Genomic DNA, 21,887 nt, shown 5'->3' with positions numbered 1-21,887 from the left:
TTTTGTAGGGGGACTTTAATTCCCCTGCCCTGCCTGACCCTGAAGAAATACATTTTTTTTATTCCCCCTTTAAAATGTCTTTGTGGGTAACTGTTTTCCATTTTAATGTTAGTCAATTCCAAAGAAAGGACTGTTTATTTGTCAGTCAATCAATCAGTAACAATCTTCACTAATACTAATTATGCTTCTTCTATTTTCAAGCTCCAATCGAGGTGAGATTGATGTCACCTGGCACTTATTCCAGAGATCCGCCCCCTCTCCCTGATTGGCCACAGACAGCAGGTGACCAGGTTATAAAAGGTTGTGGAAGAGCGCAAACTGGTTGGGTCTGGTCCCCCCCCCCCCCCCCCCCCCCCAAGTGACGAACCTGCACCTTTTTTGGTGGCCGGTCTGAATAAATGTCCTTTGTTTGTAAAATCAGCGCCTGCATGCTGGTCCATCCTTCCCGCTCGCACTACCAAGCATCCTTAAGTGCAGCAATGCCGAAACAAATAGAGAGACTTCGTCAGGAACGGACGCCTCCTCGCATCTTCACTGGGAGGGGCGACGATGTAAGAAAAAGATGCCAAGGGGGGGGGAAACATGGATTCAATGAAGGGAATTGGGATGTGCCCAGAGACTTTGGGTTTTGGTTTTGACCCCATTGGGACCTGGTACAAAATCAGACAGGTACTTGTGGCTATCAAATGCTTAGAAGTGTCTCATACAGGATCTGCTCAAAACCAGAGCAGGTCCTGACGTTTCTCTCTGCTAATGACTCAAATTCTCAGCTCTGCTGGAAGGGGCGCCCACACCGGCGTTTCCAAGGCACACAAGACGCCGCCCTGCCGCGGCTCAAAATGACAGCCTGAACCGATGGAGGGAGCGCCCAAAGATGTTCTGACCGAGTGATCCACACGTGCCCGGTGTGAAGCGGCGGCCCCCGGCGCGAGCTGTCCCTCCACCCTCCACCTGACAGTGGTGGCACAATGAATCCGTCGCCGTCTTGACAGCGGAGGGAGCGATCACAGCGTGCCAAAATATGCCAACATATTCATTCATTCATTCATTCGCAGCCATCATGTGCATTTCCTGTTGCATATGAGTCTGCATACGAGTGGCCCGGGCTAAAAATAGCCTCAGCCCAGTGTGACTGACTGTGTGTGTGTGTGTGTGTGTGTGATTTGCTCGGCTTGCTCTGTGTGTGTGTACACGTGTACTATCTGTGTGTTTGTTTGCTCTGTGTGTGTGTGTGCGCGTGCACGCTTGTGTGACATGAAGGCAACCCAATGTGCAGTGACATTCTGTCTCCCAACAGCCGAGAGCTTGTGAGTCAGGCGGCTTCAGCTTCAGCCTGCCCTGCGTGGCCCAAACACAAACACAGGCCTGTCTGCTCATAGGAAGTGACAGCGGCACGGAGAGAGGGGGGGGGGGGGGGAGACAGAAAAGAGAGAGAGTGGCAGGAAGACAAAATGAAGAATGATGCGGAGCTGCCATTGGGGGGGAAAAAGAAACAAAAAAACATGAAAGGTTGGAGACCTTTTTTATAATAGAATAAAATAGACCTTTACATCTTATTCAATCCACTCTTATACGTTTCCACTTTAGCTGTCCTCAGTTTACTACGGATGGTCAGTCTAAAAAAAAGCAAAGCATTGTGGGTGTGTTTGTTTTTGAGGCTCAAGCGGGAACAACAGGTCGTGTAAATAGGGTAGGCAATAGTAATATATATGTGTGTGTGTGTGTGTGTGTGTGTGTGTGTGTGTGTGTGTGTGTATAGTTAGTTACTTTTTACACGCGTTCATTTGAGAGACGTTTGTCCAGACAAAAGAACCAGATGCTGAATGTCTGGTTTCCGGAGAATGCAGTGAGTGAAACGCCCGACAATCAAAGCAGCGAGTGGCTCATTGATTTGCCTCACTGTCCGCCATTTATTCACTACAACTGAACTCAACTGAAGCTGCACCAGCGCCGACCGTGCTGCCGAATCTCTCTTACCAGTTGACAACACAACAGCTCACTGTCGTGTCGTGGTAACATCGTGCCTCCCTCGTTGCCGGAGAGAAACTAACAAAGTCAATTTACAATTTACATCACAGCTCGAACGTATCCTCGTGTAAAATAAGAAGCAATGCATCCGAGTCTGGGTTGATTTGCAGTTTCGGTCCCGATCTGGTTCCCTGGAGCCCGAACATTGTCACCCAAACATGGGCAACCCTAAGGAAGAATGACGGCGTGCGCTCATACTTGCACTTACAGTCAAGGATTCATGTGCTGTAATTACACAAATGATGACTCCGCGGCTGGTAGTGGATCAGTTGCACTTTCTCATCGGAAACTCGCCCAAACAGCAAAATATCGACAAAACGCCATCTATCTCTTTAAAGTGAGTCGACCGCTCTCACCTCATTTTTGGACTGCTTTTAAATTCGGCTCTGGTCCTAAATCTGGTTTCTATGCGAGCGTCAGCTGAACACCTCGGATGTCAAACGTGGAGTCAGTCAGTCTCTGAACCTTCAGCCAAGAGCAGTGCAACACACACACACACACACACACACACACACACACACACACACGGACAAAAAAACAAAAACCAAAAAAAAACCCAGACAGCCACAGCACACTGAGAATGCATGCAGGGAGGAGAACAATTAAGTTCACTCTCTGTATCGCCTCACGTCTGACACGCATTGTATGCATATTCATACACACATAATTATGCAAACCAAAACACACACACAGGCCTCCATACATGCTGATGAGACGCCGCTTCGGCCGATCCCACAGCCCCCAAACATAATGACGGCAGCGGCCTTGGTCTGTTGCCGTGACTGGCTCTTTTGGAGCGTCTATGAGGAGTCTTTGTGTTTTCCATTCACAGATTAGAGGATCACTGAACCTGGCCAATGCAGGCATGGAGGCAGGCCAACTCTATTTCTACCAGAGATGAGTGTGCGTGTGCGTGTGTGCCTCTGTAAGTGTGTGTGTGTGTGTGTGTGTGTGTGTGTGTGACAGGCGACACAAAGCTGTCCTTTCTCTTTCCTTTCACCTCAACCTGGCACCGGCGCTTCCCGAGGGGGGGGGGGCGGCAGGCAACATAGTACAAAATCTCTACGATTGAAACACGCATGCTTGCAGGGGCGTGCAGTTCTGCAGGAGCGCGCCAAGTTTACGCTTCCAGGAGGAGTAAATCCGTCTTATCTGCCTCTCTCCACACCAGAAATGATGGAAGGTATTTTTCAAATTGAACCTCAAGTTGTCGCAGAGAAGCATTTTTTCTTTTTTCCAGACATGAATTCCAAGTGGAAGACGTTTGTTTGCCAGGAAACGGTGATATTCCTTTTGATATGCTTTTGATATACTGCGCAGCGAAGAGCAGCACTTCCTGGAGCTGGAGCTGCTGCTGCTGCTGCCTTTACAAACATTTGTGAAAGAATGGGTCTTTCTAAAGAGCTCACTGAATTCGAACGTGGTACTGTAATACCACAGCATGGGGGCGGCATGGTGGTGCAGTGGTTAGCACTGTCGCACGGGAGGTAAAGCTGGTTAGAGCGGGTTGGGGGTTCGATCCCCGGCTGCCCTCGTCATGTCGAAGTGTCCTTGAGCAAGACACTGAACCCTAAGTTGCTCCCGATGGAGACCAGCACCTTGTATGGCAGCTCGGTCGCCATTGGTGTGTGAATGTGTGAGTGAATGGGTGAATGAGACTTAGCTGTAAAGCGCTTTGGGAACCGTGAAGGTTGAAAGGCGCTATATAAGTGAGATCATTTACCATTCACTTAATAGGATGCCACCGTTGTAACAAGTCAGTTCGTGAAATTTTTTCTCTCCTACATATTCCACGGTCAGCTGTACGTGGTATTATTATAGTGGAAGTGTTTAGGAACCACAGCACGCTGCCACTGGACTCTGGAGCAGTGGAAACGTGTTCTGTGGAGTGACGAATCACGCTTCTCTATCTGGCAGTCTGATGGACGAGTCTGGGTTTGGCGAGTGCCAGGAGAACGTTACCTGCCTGACTGCATTATGTCAACTGTAAAGTTTGGTGGAGGAGGGATGACGCTATGGGGTTGTTTTTCTGGGGTTGGCCTAGGCCCCTTAGTTCCAGTGAAGGGAAATCTTCATGCTTCATCTTACCAAGTAATTTTGGACAATTCTATACTTCCAACTTTGTGGAAACAGTTTGGGGAAGGCCCTTTTCTGTTCCAAACACAAAAACAAAGTTTGGTGGAAGGAGGGGGATGATTTTAAAAGTCTCACAGCCTGGGGAAAGAGGCTGCTCCGGAGTCTGGTGGTGGTGGTGCTGCACCAGGTACTTCCACGCCGCTAGCCAGACGGCAGCAGCGTGGCGCTGGTATTGTCTTTTCGTATCCTTCGGGCTCGGCGCAGGCACCTCACCTCGGGGCAAACTTTGGCTGCCTTTGTTCTGTTTTCTACAAAACTCTTTTAAATACATAAATATGAATAAAAGAATAAACAGCAGACACGGTTAGAGACGAGCCTGGTGAACGTAGTGCAGCGCCCGGCAGCTGAAGAGCCAGATGTTTCCCTCAGGAGTCGGTGGAGACCACAACTAGAGCGAAAAAGATATGATTTGAACACGATACAAACGCCATTCTGCGTTGACCCTCTTGTGGTTTTGTGTGCGTACAGGATTTACAGTATGTCGCCTTCTGCCGCCCTGGATAAAAGCCTCTACTAAGTGCTTCAAACTTAATGTCAAAATGCCTCTTCCTCGTGTCACGTACGAGCATCTGTCATGATTTCCGAACTGAAACAAACCCATATGGGGGCCGGCGGTTGGACTGGAGCTGCACTGACGTCACCCTCTGCACTAATCTTGTTAAATATTCTGTGAAAAAAAAAAAAAGAGAAAAAAAGAAAAAAGACGGAGGTCAAACAGTGAGTGAGACAAAAGGGTTGCATAATCGCCGGATTTAGAAAGAGAAAAATAAAAAAAAATAAAAATCAATAAGATTTACAGCAGCTGCTGCGTTTCAAGCTGTTTCTGGAAATGTCTAATCTGAGTCATCTGGTGTTTTGTGGGGTTGAGTGCAGTCTGCAGCCTCTCCACTGTACAGGACGAACAGAGCATAGAACGTAAAAAGGGACGGACAGACTGTTATTAGTCAGCACCACAGTGGCTTCAGCTGAATGTTTGGAGAGGCCCGGGGCGATATTTGGATTTACTCGGAAGCATATAAAACGGCGGCTCCCATGTTTCAGAAGGTGTTAAGGTACGTGGATGCAAGGCTGCATCCCGCTTATATCCTTTCGGTGTCAACGTCCCCACTTGCCAGATGTCGTAGCATCCCCTATCCCTCCAGGAGAGATTTTGCAGCATCCAATGTGGCCCTTAATAGTCTTTTTTGTTTGTTTTGTTTTTATTTGTATTTTAATCTGTTTGATGCAACATTATAAAGGCACTTTAAGCCTATAGAAATGATGGTGGATTATGAGGTGGGGGAATCTTGTTGTATTGATCTCTCCCTCTCTCATTTCCTGTCGTTTATCCACGGTCTACAATAAAGACTAAATGTGTCCCAAAAATGCCCTAAAGTGGCTATAATTTATATTTTTATAAAAACAATGTATCAAATGTGAAAGGGGTCACTTTTTAGTGATGAACCTGCATCAGCTGTTCACGCTCACTCTGTTTTCAGATGCAGCAGGCAGCTGTATTCCGCTAAAATGCTCTACAGGAAACCCACTGAGCACGACCTGCTCGGCACCAAACGGCAGACAGACACAGTTAACAGACCAGCTGGTGAACGTAGCGGAGCGTTTAGCTGCTAAAGAGACGAGATATGTCCCTCAGGAGTCGGTAGAGACCAAAAACAGAGCTAAAACAGAGAGAATATTGGACTTCCAATTCCAATTCTGTTTCTCCATGACTGCACGGACTGTAAAGAAGCAACTATTTGCCAATAAGTTTGCCATATGAGCTTAAAAGGTGGAGGATACGTCAATGCCATGTCCACAATGTGTTTCTGCTGCCCCTGAGTGGCCAAAAAAAGTTATTGCAGGTTTTTTTTTTTATTTAAATGAGAAGATGTTTTTTGGCTCTCAGTGGTGGGAACTGAGGTGAAGATGTTCCAACTTGGGCAAAACATTCACCGCAGCGCAACAATCTGTTAAAACACAACGTTGACAAAAGTTAAGTCTAAATCTCTCCCTTTTTTTTTGTTTAGCTCTGCTGCGTGGTTTCCGCCAAAACTCACAAGCGTGATGCGAGTTAAACATCGCTTTCGTTTGTCAGACATGAGCAGTCCCGGGCGTTCAATCCTTTCTCCAATCACTGTCCTTTTAAACAAGCTCACAGGCAGTTAAATACCCCCCCGTGCTGCAGGGATGTGTGAAAGCTTAAGAACGTCTAATTGAATGTGTGAATGGATGAGCGGGGTTAATCACACTATCTAACTCAAGCCTCTCATGGTTCTACTTATGGGTGAACACGCGTGAATTGCCATGGAGTGTGTGGTACGCCTTTGTTCCCTTTATTCCCCTGAAATGTTTGACCTTTGATTGACTGTTGTATGAATCCTCGTAGCCTGGGACAATGGCAATAATGCCAACAACCAGCTTGACTGCCATATTTCACTGATCTACACATGTGCGGACCTGTGGCCTAAAGTGGTCTCATTTCTACCAGAGAAGAATCTTCAACGGCCGATCCTCAAACATCCATACCTACAAATCACCGTTTTTAAGAACATGTACCGCAATAATCTACAAACTTTTGCACTGCAAAGTAAACAAATATCATTGCAGGGATTTTTAGCTTCGTCTGCATCTACACATGACAAGTCTGGCCCATGCATGAGGGGTCTTTGTGGGCCTGAAGGGGAATAAAGCTAACAATGTAAAAATCAACTTGCCAGGACAAACTTCGCAATAGTGACGCTGTTTCTAAAGGACCTCAAACCTAGTCCAGCAGGTTTGTACTATTTCTGGTTACTTATCCACCAACATATACACTGATACAGATATGTGCGCAACAAGATGATGTCGGCCAGGCTGATTTCCTTTTCAAAAGGGAAACTGACCCTCTCAGTCAGACTACTGGAATTTTCATGAACCTGCACAGCCAACACAGGTGTTTTCACTTTTTTTCTTTTTAAAAGCTCGCTAGTCAGACCTCTGCTCAAATTGAAGTCCTCCACCAAACCTCGCGGACTAATACGAACGCTGAAGCTGTACCTTCTGCCACCCAACAGGTGCGACAAAACTAATGGGCGATTCAAAGACATGACAATCAAGTGCAGTCCCACACAGTCGGAAGAGATCTAATCAGGCAAAATAATGGGCGCACCAAGAAGATGAAGGGCCTTTCGCGTGACACATGGACATTTGACACATTTCACACGGGACTCCTTCTAGCAAGTCTGGCAAAGAGGTTCTCACACATTGGAATGTTTGTCTTTGTCAGCTCCAACAGGGACTATTTCTATGTTGGAAAGAAGTTTCAATGAATGCCTGAGCAAATAAAACCAAAACTATCTGCGTGGCAGACAAAACATGTTTGTTTTTTTGTCATTTAGGCAAACCAATCCTTTCAATTCCTTACGCTTCTTTTAGAATTTTAGATGCAGAGAAACAACTTGCAGAACACATGGTTTAGGTATTAAAAAATACACACTGAAAATAATGTGTAATGAATCACTGCTGCAATTTTGGTTATTTCTGAGAATGATACAAATGTGAGGCAAAGCTTTAGCCACACACACACACAAACACACACACACACACACACACACACACACACACACACACACACAGTTATGTTGTCAAATCCCCAAGCACTGTAAGATCAATGTGGATTGACCCAAGCGGAGACGGACGGCTCGTCACTCCAGGGGCAGAGAAGCAAACCGTCCAGCCCCCTACCCCCAACCCGGGCCGCTGCCACCCCCAACACTTACGTAACACCCCAAGCATTACATAAGAGCTCTGCGGCTCCAATAGAGACAAAGACATACAGCAGAGAGAGAGAGAGAGAGAGAGAGAGAGAGAGAGAGAGAGAGCGCGAATCCTCCAAATCCGACACAGCATTAAAGAGATCTGAGGAGGCCGCTGTGTTTTAAGAGCAGCAGAAAAGATGCTGCTTTATGCAGATGACAGATGGCTTTTCCTCCATCTATGACAAAGCGTGCTCAGCATCTGTTGTGATGGAGAGACGCACACACACGCGCTCACAGAGACATACAGCACATGCAGTGTGTAGAGGGAGAGCGCTGTCAGAAACGGTCACTACAGCCCTGCTGCCGCATGGAAACCGCGTATCTCCAAAATGCTTACTTTCCCGCCTTGTTTTCAGCATCCTGACCTTGTGTTTTTGAGTTCATCCGTGGGTTTTACATGTTTTGGTTTTTTTTTTAAATATAACACCAATGAATTATGAATTTTCTCAGGGCAAAACAAAGGCAAGCCTGACCTAACGGTGATACCACTTTTTCCATGTTCGATAATGATACTGCAACCTTGAGTGTCTGCCGATAGCGATACCAATTCGATACTGTCTTTTTCCCTCTCTTAAATAACCCTCCTCCCCTAAAGGAAGAAATACAGAGCCCACAACATGACTCCGTTACCGACAGTGCGGTCCACATGGCATCTTAAGGCACTCACAACTGAAACTCAAGGCTATTTCACCTGATATCAAGTTAGCTGCATTGAAAAAAAATACATATCTAATGGTATTTTCTGAGTGAAAATAATGTGACACGACTTTTCTAAACTTTTTCCCTCTCTTTTTTAAAAAGATATTACTACACACACAAACTGAAATAAATTAAACTAAATAAATACTTATAAATACATATACAAATAGAGAAAAATATCTGGTAATAATTACATTAATTTAAATAATGAGTAAATAAGTGGGAATGCATCAAATCAGACACATTTTTCTTCTCCTTCTACAGATTTTCGTCTTCCATTCAACCTTTAGGACAAAGACCATTTTTTAAAAATTTCATTTGACTTCCACATTTAAATCTCATTCTATTTATACAGTTATTTTTTTTCTTCTTTGATTGTTTGCCTTGTCTGTGGGCTTCACTATGTCGAAGACTCTGCAGGTGTTTCCACTCATCTGACTGATTAGACTTCAGTTCAGGTTGAAGAGGGCGGAGAATCGCGCAAGGTCACCGAACCTCATCAACCAATAAGAGGGACAGGCCCACATAGTCCGGAGAGGGGGCCTAATCAGCCTCAATAAGTAACACCAGAAAGATAAATCACTCCTTGTAGTTCAGCAGTTTTCTACAGTGTGTTTGGCCAGTCTTGAACGGATGAAGTGACGTAACCAGGATTTTAGAAATACTGAGGTCATGAGCAGAGCTTCATCCACCTAAGAAGTTTTTGACTAGGCATCCAACCAAACACACAAAACAAAAAAAAGCTTAATTTCACATATTATTTACTCAAAGAAATAGTTAAACATTTTGGGGGAACATGCTTATTTGTGAGGGAATGAGAATTGTACTACTTGTTTGTGCATAGATTGGACAGCTGAGACGTGTGTTACTCAGTGCTTTAGAGGTGTTTGGTAGGCCAGGCTAATCGCCTCCTGGCTCCAGCCCTGCATTGGGTGGTGTCGACCTTGTCTCGTCTCGCTTTCAGAAAGAAAGCGAATAAGTTGTATTTCCCAAAATGTTTAACGTTATTTACGTAAGTTTTCCCTACACTGCGATATGTAATTCTGGTGGAGAATACTAAAGTTGTTGCCTCAAATTTTTATATATTTGAGTCATTTATGGTCAGATCTCATATCAAATGTGATTTCATCCCCGAAATTACCAAGGACATAACCTTCAACCCACAGCTGTGGCAACATTATCGCTCTATTTGGAGAATTATCGACTATAGCCAGCCAGTGGGGGGAAAAATGACAAATTCTCTGGAAAACACAGAACCCTTTTTGAACGAAACCACATTCATATGGAGCAACAGTTTGGTCCATGAAAACCATACTGATGAGGAACTTTTGGATTTTTTGGTTCTCCCACGCATAAGCCACGTTTCTTTTACTTCCAACTGACACAGTTTACTTGAGAGTATTTGTGAGCCTCCCTCCCTCTCCCACACACACACACACACAGAGTATGCCAGTCTGGCGGTAGCTGTCCTAATCCTAAAGATGGCAGTTTAATGCATTGGGAGGTAAGTGCAGCACTAAGGCTCAGGCCCTGACAACGTGCCACTCTGACGGTGTCATTGAGGTTCAGTGTTTAATGCAAACTCTCTTTGCCTCGTGCATTTATCCTGTGAACTGAGCGGCTTAAGACGGACGCAGTCAGCATGCCATGTACACGCACACATCAGCAAGTACCAGGGAGAAATATGATGTAAGTTTGAAATGCTCGACCCTGTGGCCTTACGCCTGCCAGTGGTTAACAGTTTAGTGCACACACACACACACATACAAACGGCAGCATGTGGTTGCATTTATTTTCTGCCACAAGTGCTTACAAGTAAGTGGGTGGTATTACCTAACACGTCGGACATTCGTCAGCGGGGGGAAGAAGAAAAAAAAAGTGTAGAAATTAGAGAAAACGAGGGGGAAGCACGAAGAGAGGTCGACTCTATTTACAGCATTTTCCTGTAAGTGGCCCACCAACATCAGCGTTGGATACACACAAATAAACATGTCTTTACAATGGCTCCTAATGTCCACAGCAGTGTGCAAAATGTGCAGGGGGGGGGGGTCTGCAGAAATAATTTTCAGGGGAAGACAGGAGGAGGAGAAGAGCAGATTGCGGGGGGGGGGGGGGGCAAAACGAGTGTCCAGGTTGAGCTGCCCTCCGCTCTGTTCCTCTATAAACTGTTCCTCTGAGTGTCTGCAGCCTCGGGCCACAATTAGCACCAGAGGTGGCTCAGTGAAGGTTGGGTGGGTGGGGGGGGCACTGGGTTCACACTAGCCCACCCTTGAGCTACAGTAGCTGGGCAACTAACCTCAGTACTGCCCCGCTTGTTAGTTCCGGAAAACTGACTCTTCTGCTCTTTGCTGTGGCCCTGTGGATAAAGTTTTGCAACTTGCCTTTTAATGTTAGTTATCTCCAGTTCACTCTTCGGATTTGAATGAATTCGAACTTCCGTGCACCGTTTCAACCACCAGAGCACGGCACTCGCCAAAGGAACTGGTGGGAACAAGGCGACATTGCAGACCCTAGTCTCCCGGAAAGCACACCGGAAAGAATGCCTCTCATTACAAAGGAAGACTGTGTGCACGACAAATCTAAATCTAACCAACGCTGGCCACAAAGGCCAGATTAATCATCTTACCGCACGCCGTCACACTTCTTTCAGCGACTCTGCCACATTCTCAGCTATCAACTCGGTGATTGCTGGAGAAACGAGGAAGAAATCGGCAAAAATGAGAACCGAGTTGTTGCGAGATGGGACTGTCTTTTAATTAAGTTTCTCACTGTTCATTTCGAAAGGGGGGAAAAAGACAACAGAATGAGCAAGACCTGCCACACATTGCTGTCCCCAGTTGGCCTTTGGTCTACGTTTCCATCGTCTCTGAGTCTCCGTCAGTGAAACGCAGCAGATAACCCTATCAGATCAAGACGTGACAGTGGCTTCACCTCCCCCCTCCCCGACAGGACACATTCCCGATCAATCACCCTCCTGTCCATGATGACAAGTGACCGGGAATAGGCTTCCTGTCTCTCTCTCTCTCTCTCTGTAGGCGGAAAAAAATTCCAGCATTCTCGTCCTCAAGGAGGTTTTTTTTTCTCTATTTTCTGAGGCGGCTGAGGTCCTTCAACATCTGCCGGACTATGCTGAGGATGTTCTATGAGTCTGTGGTGGCCAGTGCTATCCTCTATGCTGTTGCATGCTGGGGGCAGCAGGCTGAGGGTGGCGGACTCCAACAGACTCAATAAACTGATCCGCTAAGGCCAGTGATGTTGTTGTTGGGGGTGGAGCTGGACTCTCAGACGGTGGTGTCAGAGAGGAGGATGCTGTCTAAGCTGCGGGGCATCTTGGACAATGTCTCACATCCTCTCCATGACGTACTGGTCGGACACAAGAGCAGCTTCAGTGGGAGACTCATTCCTCCAAATGTACAACAGAGCGACACAGGAAATCATTCCTGCCTGTGGCCATCAGACTGTTCAACTCCTCCCTCTGAGTGTCTTGAATGGGAGCACCGGTACTGTACAGCCCCCCCCCCCCCAGGATCAATCAATCAAGTATTTCTGATTCTGATTCTGTATGGAGGCCTGTATGCATCCATGTGAGGGCGATGACTGACAGCAAGAGTTGCTTTTTGTTGCAGATGGAGAAAATGACACACTGAAAACTTGGTTGGTTGTGTGTGTGTGTGTGTGTGTGTGTGTGTGTGCGCTACTTCCCAGCTAAAGGTTACATGGTAATACTGGCATTTAATCAGGGAGGCAGCAAACGTGGGCAGCAAGAAATCAGATTGTGACCCGCGCTGACCTGGGACTCGCATATTATACAGGACAGAAAAAAAAAATCAATGTAATGTCTCTTCAGTGTCTCACCTGTGGATGACGGAGAGTGTATGGTATGTGTCCAATACGTATCCTTTCATGGTTACGTCATGCCTCATCTTTTCAGTCCCAAAGTAGTGGAATTCATAGAACTTGTCACATTCTTGTCAAAGGGGCTTTTGCTGCCCACTGTACACATTTTCCTGACATATTAGGTAATAAGTGGGTGCAAATCTAGATTCAGAATCACTTTGGCTGTTTAGACTTTGATTGCGGGTCACCTCTATTTTCAGTGTGTCAAACCCCACGCTTGAGACTGCTGATGGCCGACTCTATTTCCACCCAAAAGAAATCCATGCATCCGCATTCTGCAAGCATCTCTATGTAATGGTTGCTACTGGTGAGTCATCTCCATTGCGGGGTTGAAGGTGCATTCACAAGGGCTTCACTCACGGGAAATGATGCATTCACGTACTGGACAACAGACAATTTCACGTAAAACCCCATCTGTGACAGTCACAGGACTACCCGGTAGAGGTTATTTGACAGTCTGGTCCTTTGTCGTCACAGTATTCGGAGCCATTAAATAACGCGGACAGAAAGAAGCGTCTAGCGGGAATCAGTGCTAACGTTAGCAAGCTAGGCTAACTAGCTTCCGCTTTCAGAGCGAGATTCAAACTTGACGAAGCGATGGGTCCTCCAAAATGTGGGCTGTTGTAACAGGAAGCTAGCTTAAATTGCTAATGGTAGATGGCTAACGCCGTGTGGACTTCAAAAGGGGGGGAAATAGTCACGCGTCAATGTTTGTAGTTTACAGTATGACTTTTTGAAAAATACGCAAAAGAAACATTATAGTTTATATGTCTTTACACCAAAAAATGAGGAGAATTCCAATTTCGGTTGGACTGGCGGGAATCAGTACTAGGATTAGCAAGCTAGGCTAACTAGCTTCCACTTTCAGAGTGAGATTCAAACTTTACGAAACGATGGGTACTCCAAAATGTGGGCTGTTGTAACGGGACGCTAGCTTAAATTGCTAATGGTAGATGGCTAATGCTATGTGGACTTGAAAGGGGGAGGGGGGATTGTCACGCGTCAATGTTTGTAATTTACAGTATGACTTTTTGAAAAATACGCAAAAGAAGCATATATAGTTTCTATAATATATAGTGTCTTTACACCAAAACTTGTCTAATTTCCCCCCGGGGATCAATAAAATATATCTGATTCTGATTCTGAAAATGAGGAGAATTCTAATTTCAGTTGGACTGAAAAGAAAACAACTTTAAGGACAATTCAGCACAAGTCCACACACCTTACACACATACTACGCAAAACCATCTAAACCCACCACATACTGTGGTCATTATACCACTACATATACCATATAGTGGTGGACATCAGACTTACTTCCTCTTCCAATCAACGCTGTGAACTGACAGGCACGGCAAACAAGTGTCATTGTCTCGACCATGAAGACAAAACATGTTCTATGTTGTCCATGTACAGTGCAGCGGCCTTGAGTCTCTCAAGCAGTAACGGACCAACAGTGGAAAACAACAGGAAGTAATGTGAAACGACGTGTAGCCGGACTGAGGTGTTCCCATTTACACTACGCTGCGCCAGTGTGATCGGCTGCTCTGACAGCATGCGACTGTGAGCCTGCTGCTTAATTGCAAACACATTTGCGGAGGTGGAATGCTTGTAAAGGGAAATAAAAAAATAAAAAAAAGGTTGTGAGGCAGAGACAAGGAGGAGAAGACAGGTAGAATAAAGATGATCCTTTTCCTGTTTTTCCGGGGGTTTTTTTGCAGCTGAAATAATGTGTTTATGTCAGTTTTCTTCTGTAAAAATCCACTGCGTGCTTTAAGAAACCAAAAAAATAAAGGGGGGGGGGGTGCTTCCTCTTAGCTTATGAGAGAATGGCAGCCTTTGGATGGCAAGAAAAAGGAGAGGAAAATGATGTGTCCGCATGCATAGATAGTGTAGTAACCTTTACACTCGCTTCTGTTGACTGACTCACTGAATCATTTTGAGCCACTCCAGCTTTGATTCATCAAAAGTCGTGGGAAATGTTGCGGCCCTTTTTGAACCACTGTGAAATCATCTTAAAAAAGACGATTAAACATCACGAATCAATGAGGAGGCACGACGAAGGATTTTAGGCGCTACAGAGTGAGGTTTCACGTGACTTTTAGACTCACTTGGCATGATGAGATGCGATCTGCTTGTGGGTCTTTGCATTCACACCTGGTATTACGATGCGTTTGCGTGACCTCGATTCTGCTTGCATTATGATCCGTCAGCAAGCAAGTTGTGGTCTTAAGGTCAAGGGAAGCGAGGGTGGAGCTGGAGGTGACCCCCAAAGGGATCCGTAGGCTACTTTTCCTGTGCTGGGTTCTGACTGATTTTGCAGGAAAACACTGCAGAGTAATTCAACATAACTGATATAAGCCTCAACCCTCATTCTCTTTACATTACGTGCCAGAGCCGCATTAAGTGACCGATAATGCAAACGGAACACCCTACTGCAGCTGCTTCAAATAAAAAGTGTCTCAACTGCCAGTTCCATTTCATTTCACTGTTGCATTTTTTTTTTTTTTTTTTTTTATGGCCGCAATCAAAAATGCGTCTGCAAAACAAGAAAATAATCATTTTCAGCAGTTTTTTTTTGTTGTTTGGATCAGTTTAAATCAGTTATACAGTGTCAGAAAACAATCCTCGTGCAATGACCCCGTTACACTAAAACATCCACTGACCTCCAAATCATAAATTACGTATTGTAAAGTTTTAAATGCACTGTTTTTTTTTACACTTAAGGCCCCTTAAGACGGAAAGCGACAACCGACACGGCGCAGCTCAAACCGCGTCACGTCTGAAGGGGGCCATTGGAATGACCAAAACGAGCACTTTTAGTGGACGTACTGTGACGGGCGCAGTTGCCCCCAAGGATTACGTTGCAGCCATTGCAGCCCGTTTTGCGGCCGCCGGCTGAGGCAGCCTGCTGGGTCAAAATGTTTTGTGCCTATTAGCCATTTAGACCCCAAAATATGTTTAAAAGAAAAATAGGGCCCAGGTTTAAAAATACCGGATTACCCTTTAATTTGACGAGTGGCAGCGATGTACTATCTGGAGAGTTCGACCCTTAAAACAAGCAAGCTAAATACTGGTTTGGTGAAAAGGGGAATAATGACGCACACACTGATACGCACACACACAGATACATGTAGGTAGGTTGAGTCCAGAGAGGCTTCACTGTGTTGATAATTCCCAGCGTTAATGCACTGCTGCCATGCAGCTCCATTTCAACAGTGCTCTTCAGCTGAGCCCCGGCCTCCCTCTGCTGCTGCTCGCAGCACAGGAGGCAGGACACAACTGTGTGAGTGTGTGTGTGTGTGTGTGTGTGTGTGTGAGAGAGAGAGAGAGAGAGGGAGAGAGACCCTGCACACAATGTGTAGATGTGAGTAATGCAGGAGAGAGGCAGGGAGACGATACAACCATTATGACGACAACACAAATGACAAACCGTGGTGACTGTGAGAATGAGTTAGTGCTTTTACACACACGCAGTGCAAGTGCTGTACGTGCGTTCACTTGATGTCACTGCATACATAACAGTGTGCAGGGCCACCCCCCCCCCCCCCAACGGAGACACGGAGAAAAGCTGCCAAAGCGATGCTGTTTTTTTAGTAACCGCGGTTTTAATATGAGGTGACCTCTGACTCCTGGAACAGTCAGACCCTCTGCACCCTGACCCATGATTGGATACGCAAAGCATGTATTTCCCGTGTCCAAGCCAAAGTCTGTCGTGCACCTGGGACGGGCGGCCTTCCAGCAATGGACAATGAGCATCATTAACAGAGCAGTTGGGGGTCAAATCGGCGGAGTATTAAACGTGTAGGTTATGCAACTGCATTTTTGATCTCGGGGAACATATGTGGCTGTGTGTTTAAGTTGCTGACAGGGATAAACTGCACCATGTAATGTCTCCATTTAGCTTCTTTTTACAGTTTTAATACCTTATTTCCATGAAAAGGGACGGGTGTCACAAATGGACATCCGCTGCAAACATTGCAATAGCTGTTTTCAGTTTGTCTGTCCTATATCAAATAAATGAATATTGACCATGAACACATAAATAAAGAAGTAATATACCAAGGGAGTAGTATGGCTCTGGTGTATATTGTGGGAAGCTCTATGACACACAGGCATAAGCTTCACAAGCAGTACTTGCAAGAGGGGTCACACTCCGCTGTTTGGTGTGTGGGTGTTTTCATGGGCTCGGTGACGTCATGGCGCACGCAAACCAAAATAATGACGGAATCCATCACAAATCATTTCAAATGACGTGTATAAAGGCGCCTCTGAGGGACACTTTACAGAGATCACCCGCAGCTATCGCTTGCAAACTGGAGGCGCGCACATTCACCCCAGCCGCTTCTGCGCCGTCGTTATTCCGGGCAGACGCCATTCGGTGGCTTGCCAGGGAGGAAGGATGCCGTCTGAAACAAGCCGTCGTTTGAATAACGAGACAGGAAATTTCATAAGTGAGAGAAAAAGATCCCGTAATGATGTTGATGTTTGTATAATTATGAGACATAGTCATAATCAGGAGCCTGTATATTTCAAATGATTTGGTTTTTCTGGGGGACGCCAAAGCCAGAAATGTCCACTTTCTAATCGTAGCGACTGGAAATATTTGACGTTCTGCTGCTTAAAAGTTAAAGTTCATGATTCAGTTTTGGAATGAGATGAAATAAAACGCTACTGCGCCCCCCACCCCCCAGCTCGTGGCACATCAGCTGTGAATGTGGAGTTGTTTTCCATCACTCCTGTCGCTGTGCTGCATGTGTGTTGCAGTCCTGTGCCTCTCTCTCTCTCAATGCTCTGTTAATACCATGACATCAACAACACAACCCCCCCCCCCCCCCCCCCCCCCAGAACAAGAGGAAGATTACATATGCCCTCTCTTTAGCATGTGCCCTCCTGACATGGAATGTACTATCCTCTTCATACCATTACCTTCCACAAAGCCCCTCCATGGAGCCTACGCATGCACGGACACGTATTGTTCGTCCGCATGCACTGTTCGCGCAAAAGACATGGAGCCATCATATGACAACTGTACATAAACAGATGGGTCTGATATTAATCTCATCACACACACACACACACACACACGTCATTTTACTTTATGGTTCCTTTTATTCTCTGGCCTGCTGTGACCTGCTGTACATCCACTCTGTGCTGCAAATCATGACATCACCCAGTAGAGCCAGCGTGGGTCTGCAATGTGTATTATATCACCGCGCTCTGGCTGATCTGTAGCATTATCCGCGGCTTTCTTTTTTTTTTTTCCCTCTTTGCTGATGCATGTTTTGGAGCTGTCCTCCTCACTGCACGAGAACACTCCTCTCGCTGCAGGGAACTTTTCGGTGTGTGGGAACACAAGATCGAGGTGGATGTCGGTTTGAATCGATAGCGCCTATTTTTGCAGTGGAAATCAGCAAAAGCCTTAGGAAGGATAAGGTGTTCGGGAATTACATGATTGTCATCAAGTGTAGCAAGTGTAGATACACAGGGGTGTGTGTGTGTGGCTGGTGGGTTATATCATGATGTAATCCTCAATTTCTGGCCTCTAACTGGTGATATCTACACCGCTGCAACAGCCTCATGATAGAAAACGTGCGTGCAGCTTACTGATTTAGAGCATAAAAAATATTGGAGCGCAGTCACCCAAAATAAACCGAGGAGGAGAGAGGAGAGAGGAAGAGGAGGAGGAGGAGGAGGAGGAGGAGGAGGAGAGAGGAGGGGAGAGCTGTTGCGAGTTTGCTTTTGACGAAATCACAGCCGAGCCGGTGCTCATCAGGATTTGATCGTGTCCATGGGGCGAGAGAAAACTGGGCAACAGTGCTATTGAAGCCGTGTGACGCTGCATGGCAGCTAGCAGGCTTTATCCTGCAACTGTGATTTATTTTAAATATCAAAGATACGTGTAAGATATGTAAGGCCTTGCGCGCCTGCTCTGCCAATAGGAAGCCTCAGCCTAAGACCAGTACGACACTGATCGACAAACACAGATCCAAACCATATTCGGAATGAAACTGATGAAAAATCCTGTGTGGGCGGTTCAACAACAAGTGGGCTTAATCAGACACTCGTATGAATGAAATGGTCACATAAAAAGCTGAATACAAAGGTGGAAATTCTCTTCCCTGTGTTCCCCTTTATTGTCAGCAGGATGGAGTTGGACACGGAGTCAAACCAATAAAGTTTCTTCATTCAAAAACTGAGGTATCACACATACGTATTAGAGATTTGCCTGCAGGAGGCGACGCGCTCGGAAGCAAACCCCCATGACGAAATCCCTCTTCTGTTCTGTATTGCAGTGTCCACGCCTCCCGCCCCCACCACCCCCCCCCCCCCACCCCCGAACCCCCTGACTCGGGTCGGTCGGCTCTGGCTCCGGCTCTTTAGTTTCCACCAGGAGAGTTTTGAAATGTAAACATCCCCCGCGGAGCCCGAGGAATGCGAAGCGGCACGCCGAGGCACCAGAGGCAGCCAAGCACCGCTGCAAGGCCTCAGCTTTGCCAGCAGCTGGCACAGCGCGCTGTTTTGCTGGCGGTAAGCTATCAAGCAAGAGAGAGAGAGAGAGAGAGACTGAGAGAGAGAGAGAGAGAGAGAGAGAGAGAGAGAGGGGGGTAGGCTTGTCCAGGTATGAAGCGGACCTGCACGGCGAGAGAGAGAGAGAGAGAGAGACAAGGAAAGCTGCAGTATTGAAATATGCATTGGACACGGTGCGTCTCCTCTTCTGGATACTTCTTCCTTTTTGTAAAACTCACACTACTGCCCGAACACACACACACACACACACACACACACGCACAAAATCCACTGGCAGGTCACACAGTTCACCGGTTGCCATGGCAGCAGGGGTAGGAGGGTCTATTCCCACCAGCGAAAAATATGCTGATTTGCCTGAGCTGCAGAACGGTCCTAAAGAGTGTACCTCAATTACACACACACACACACACACACACACACAGAGCTATATCCACTGATGTAGCCAGGTTGTAGTGTTGGCGCCATGTTACTGCGCCCTCCTGAGAGTTTGTTAGTGCTGGCTGCAGATCTGTGCGAGGGCATCTGGTACGTCCGTAATACATTCCTGTTGTTAAAGGGGAATTCCACTCGTCTGCTCTGAATAATTTGGCATAATTGCAGTGGCGTGTGTCCCCGCTTCGACTTCATCCTGGCTAATTGGACCTCCTCTTAGTTTGAAGTTGGGCCATGCTTTGCAGAGAGTCTGCTGGGATGATCGAAGTCCACACTGTAAATTGACCGATTAAAAGACGGGATTCAGATAATAATGCTGACCACCCTGCTGATCTGAGCTTCTCTTTAGAACACAAACACTGTTTTCATCTGCTCATTATTTATTTCCAATCGTTGTCAAGCTATCATCGATGAAACGTCAAATTAAAAGCCGACCAGGAAGGAGAGGGATTATGCTGTTTGAGCCCCTTGGGAGTCTCTTAATGTGAAACACATCTGTGCAAGACATGACATGACTATGTTATTGTTGTTGTATAACTATATATATAATTATTCTGAATTCGTCAACACAGCAGGTACACATAGGGGAAGTGCATTACCGGCACACAACATTAGCTAGCTAGCTGACACACGTTAAGTCCAGGAGTTGGTTGGAAACTCTTCCAGCTGGCTTGTTAATGTTTCTATGAAGAAGAAACATGCAAATTTGATGGCTACGTACATAATATCATGCACACTTGCACAAGTGCCGTGTAGCTAATGATCCAAAAAATACACGCTAATGGGTACCAGGCAAAAACTCACGTAGAAGCTAGCCAAGCATGCTATTGTTAGCAGCAGACAATTCAGTTAAACAAATAACAGCAACTCCTTTGGGTGCACCTACAAGCTGTGTGTTTTCTTTCAAAAAGGTCAAAGGTCATCCTTCAGAGCACTGTGTGTCCATGGTCACTAATAACAGATCAAAGACACAGGGGACGCTCAGCTCCTCAGTAATTTCCTCAGAGGATTATACACTGACAAGGAAAATCTCCAGCACTCAATAGCGTTTGCGTGTGCAGGTTTGGTGTTCAGGATAGACCCGAGGGGTGGGGGGTGGATTCAATTGAGGAGAATAAAGAACGTCCCGCAGGGCTCCACACAGGGACATTTATCTTTCTCACCCAGTAAGATGTCTGCTTAAAACACAGCTACAGTCAATTAACATAGATTTTCCTTGAGGGAGGAAAAAACAAACATTGCAGATAAACTACCGGGATGTGCTCGTGTGTATGTGTATTTAATGCTGGTGTTTGTTTGGAGGGTGATTTATTGGCCTTGTTAATACACGATCACCAACCGAATCCCCGGTTGGGTTAGACATCACTGAGATCAGTAACATTCCCACTTCTGTAACCTTGAAGTGTTTTCTGAATGTTCCGTCCAATCAGCCCCTGGGTATTCGTCACTGCTGTCATTCCTCAGTCAACCTGGCTGCTCAACACTGACCACTAGCCACGGAAGATGGTTATTAATTGTGACATGTCGATAAATGTCACAAGGTATAAAATCAACTCACAAACTAATTTTCATTTCATGGCACTGTAGGTGGATGTGAAACTGCTGATATAAAGGTAAAATGTAGTTAGGGCTGGGTAAAATCAAAAAATTGGACCTTGCCTCTGCTGTTATTTCACATCCATGGAAAAGGTGACTGAGCTGACATGACAGCTAATGAGCGCTGCAGGGCAGCAAGGTCCGGTGGACTAGAAGGTAAGCATGTACTGTGCAGACTGATGACCGCGCGCGCAAATTCACAGCCGCACATAAATGCTCACTTAACAACGCTTTCACGCCTCCTTTGTGCTGTGCGGCCTGGCTCAGCAAAAGGTGAAGCGGAGAGCAAAGCTCCAAACCGGGCTTTGCTAAAAATGACAATCCAAAATCATAAATGAGTAAGCAGATTGCAGTAAAACACACGCACACCTCCCAGACGCTGATGAAATCCGACACCTCGTGTGTAGCTGGCCTCGCCATTACGCTGCTGAGTAATATGACATTTAAGCCTTAATCTCCATATGTGTCTGAGGTTGGGTTTTGTGTGTGTGTGTGTGTGTGTGTGTGTGTGTGTGTGTGAGAGAGAGAGAGTGTACATGTCCCCATGCTGAGGAAAAGTAAGTGCAGTGGCAGACTATGCATAATATTACACCATTATGCACGAGTATGGCTTGACTTCCTGCCGCACACGGAAGAGACACAGCAGTGGGTGGCAGATTCAAGCACACACACACACACACACACACATTCATGACACCCTGCCCAACACGGATGAAGCAACAATCTGTTACAACTGTCCAAAACGAGATCCCACTATTGAAAGATTCTGTCTGAAAGGACTGCAGCATCTGA

The 21,887-nt window shown here is 46.1% G+C and overlaps 1 protein-coding gene across 1 annotated transcript in view; it reads right to left on the bottom strand.

Moving 5' to 3' along the window:
* slc24a3 (solute carrier family 24 member 3) overlaps positions 1-21,887 on the bottom strand; it is a 78,027-nt gene that overhangs the window by 14,929 nt on the left and 41,211 nt on the right. The gene's annotated exons all lie outside the window — the stretch shown is intronic.

This window comes from Enoplosus armatus, chromosome 12, assembly GCF_043641665.1.
Source record: "Enoplosus armatus isolate fEnoArm2 chromosome 12, fEnoArm2.hap1, whole genome shotgun sequence".
NCBI lineage: Eukaryota > Metazoa > Chordata > Actinopteri > Centrarchiformes > Enoplosidae > Enoplosus > Enoplosus armatus.
The sequence above is the reverse complement of the archived record's forward strand: the minus strand, read 5'-3'. Positions and strand labels throughout refer to the sequence as shown.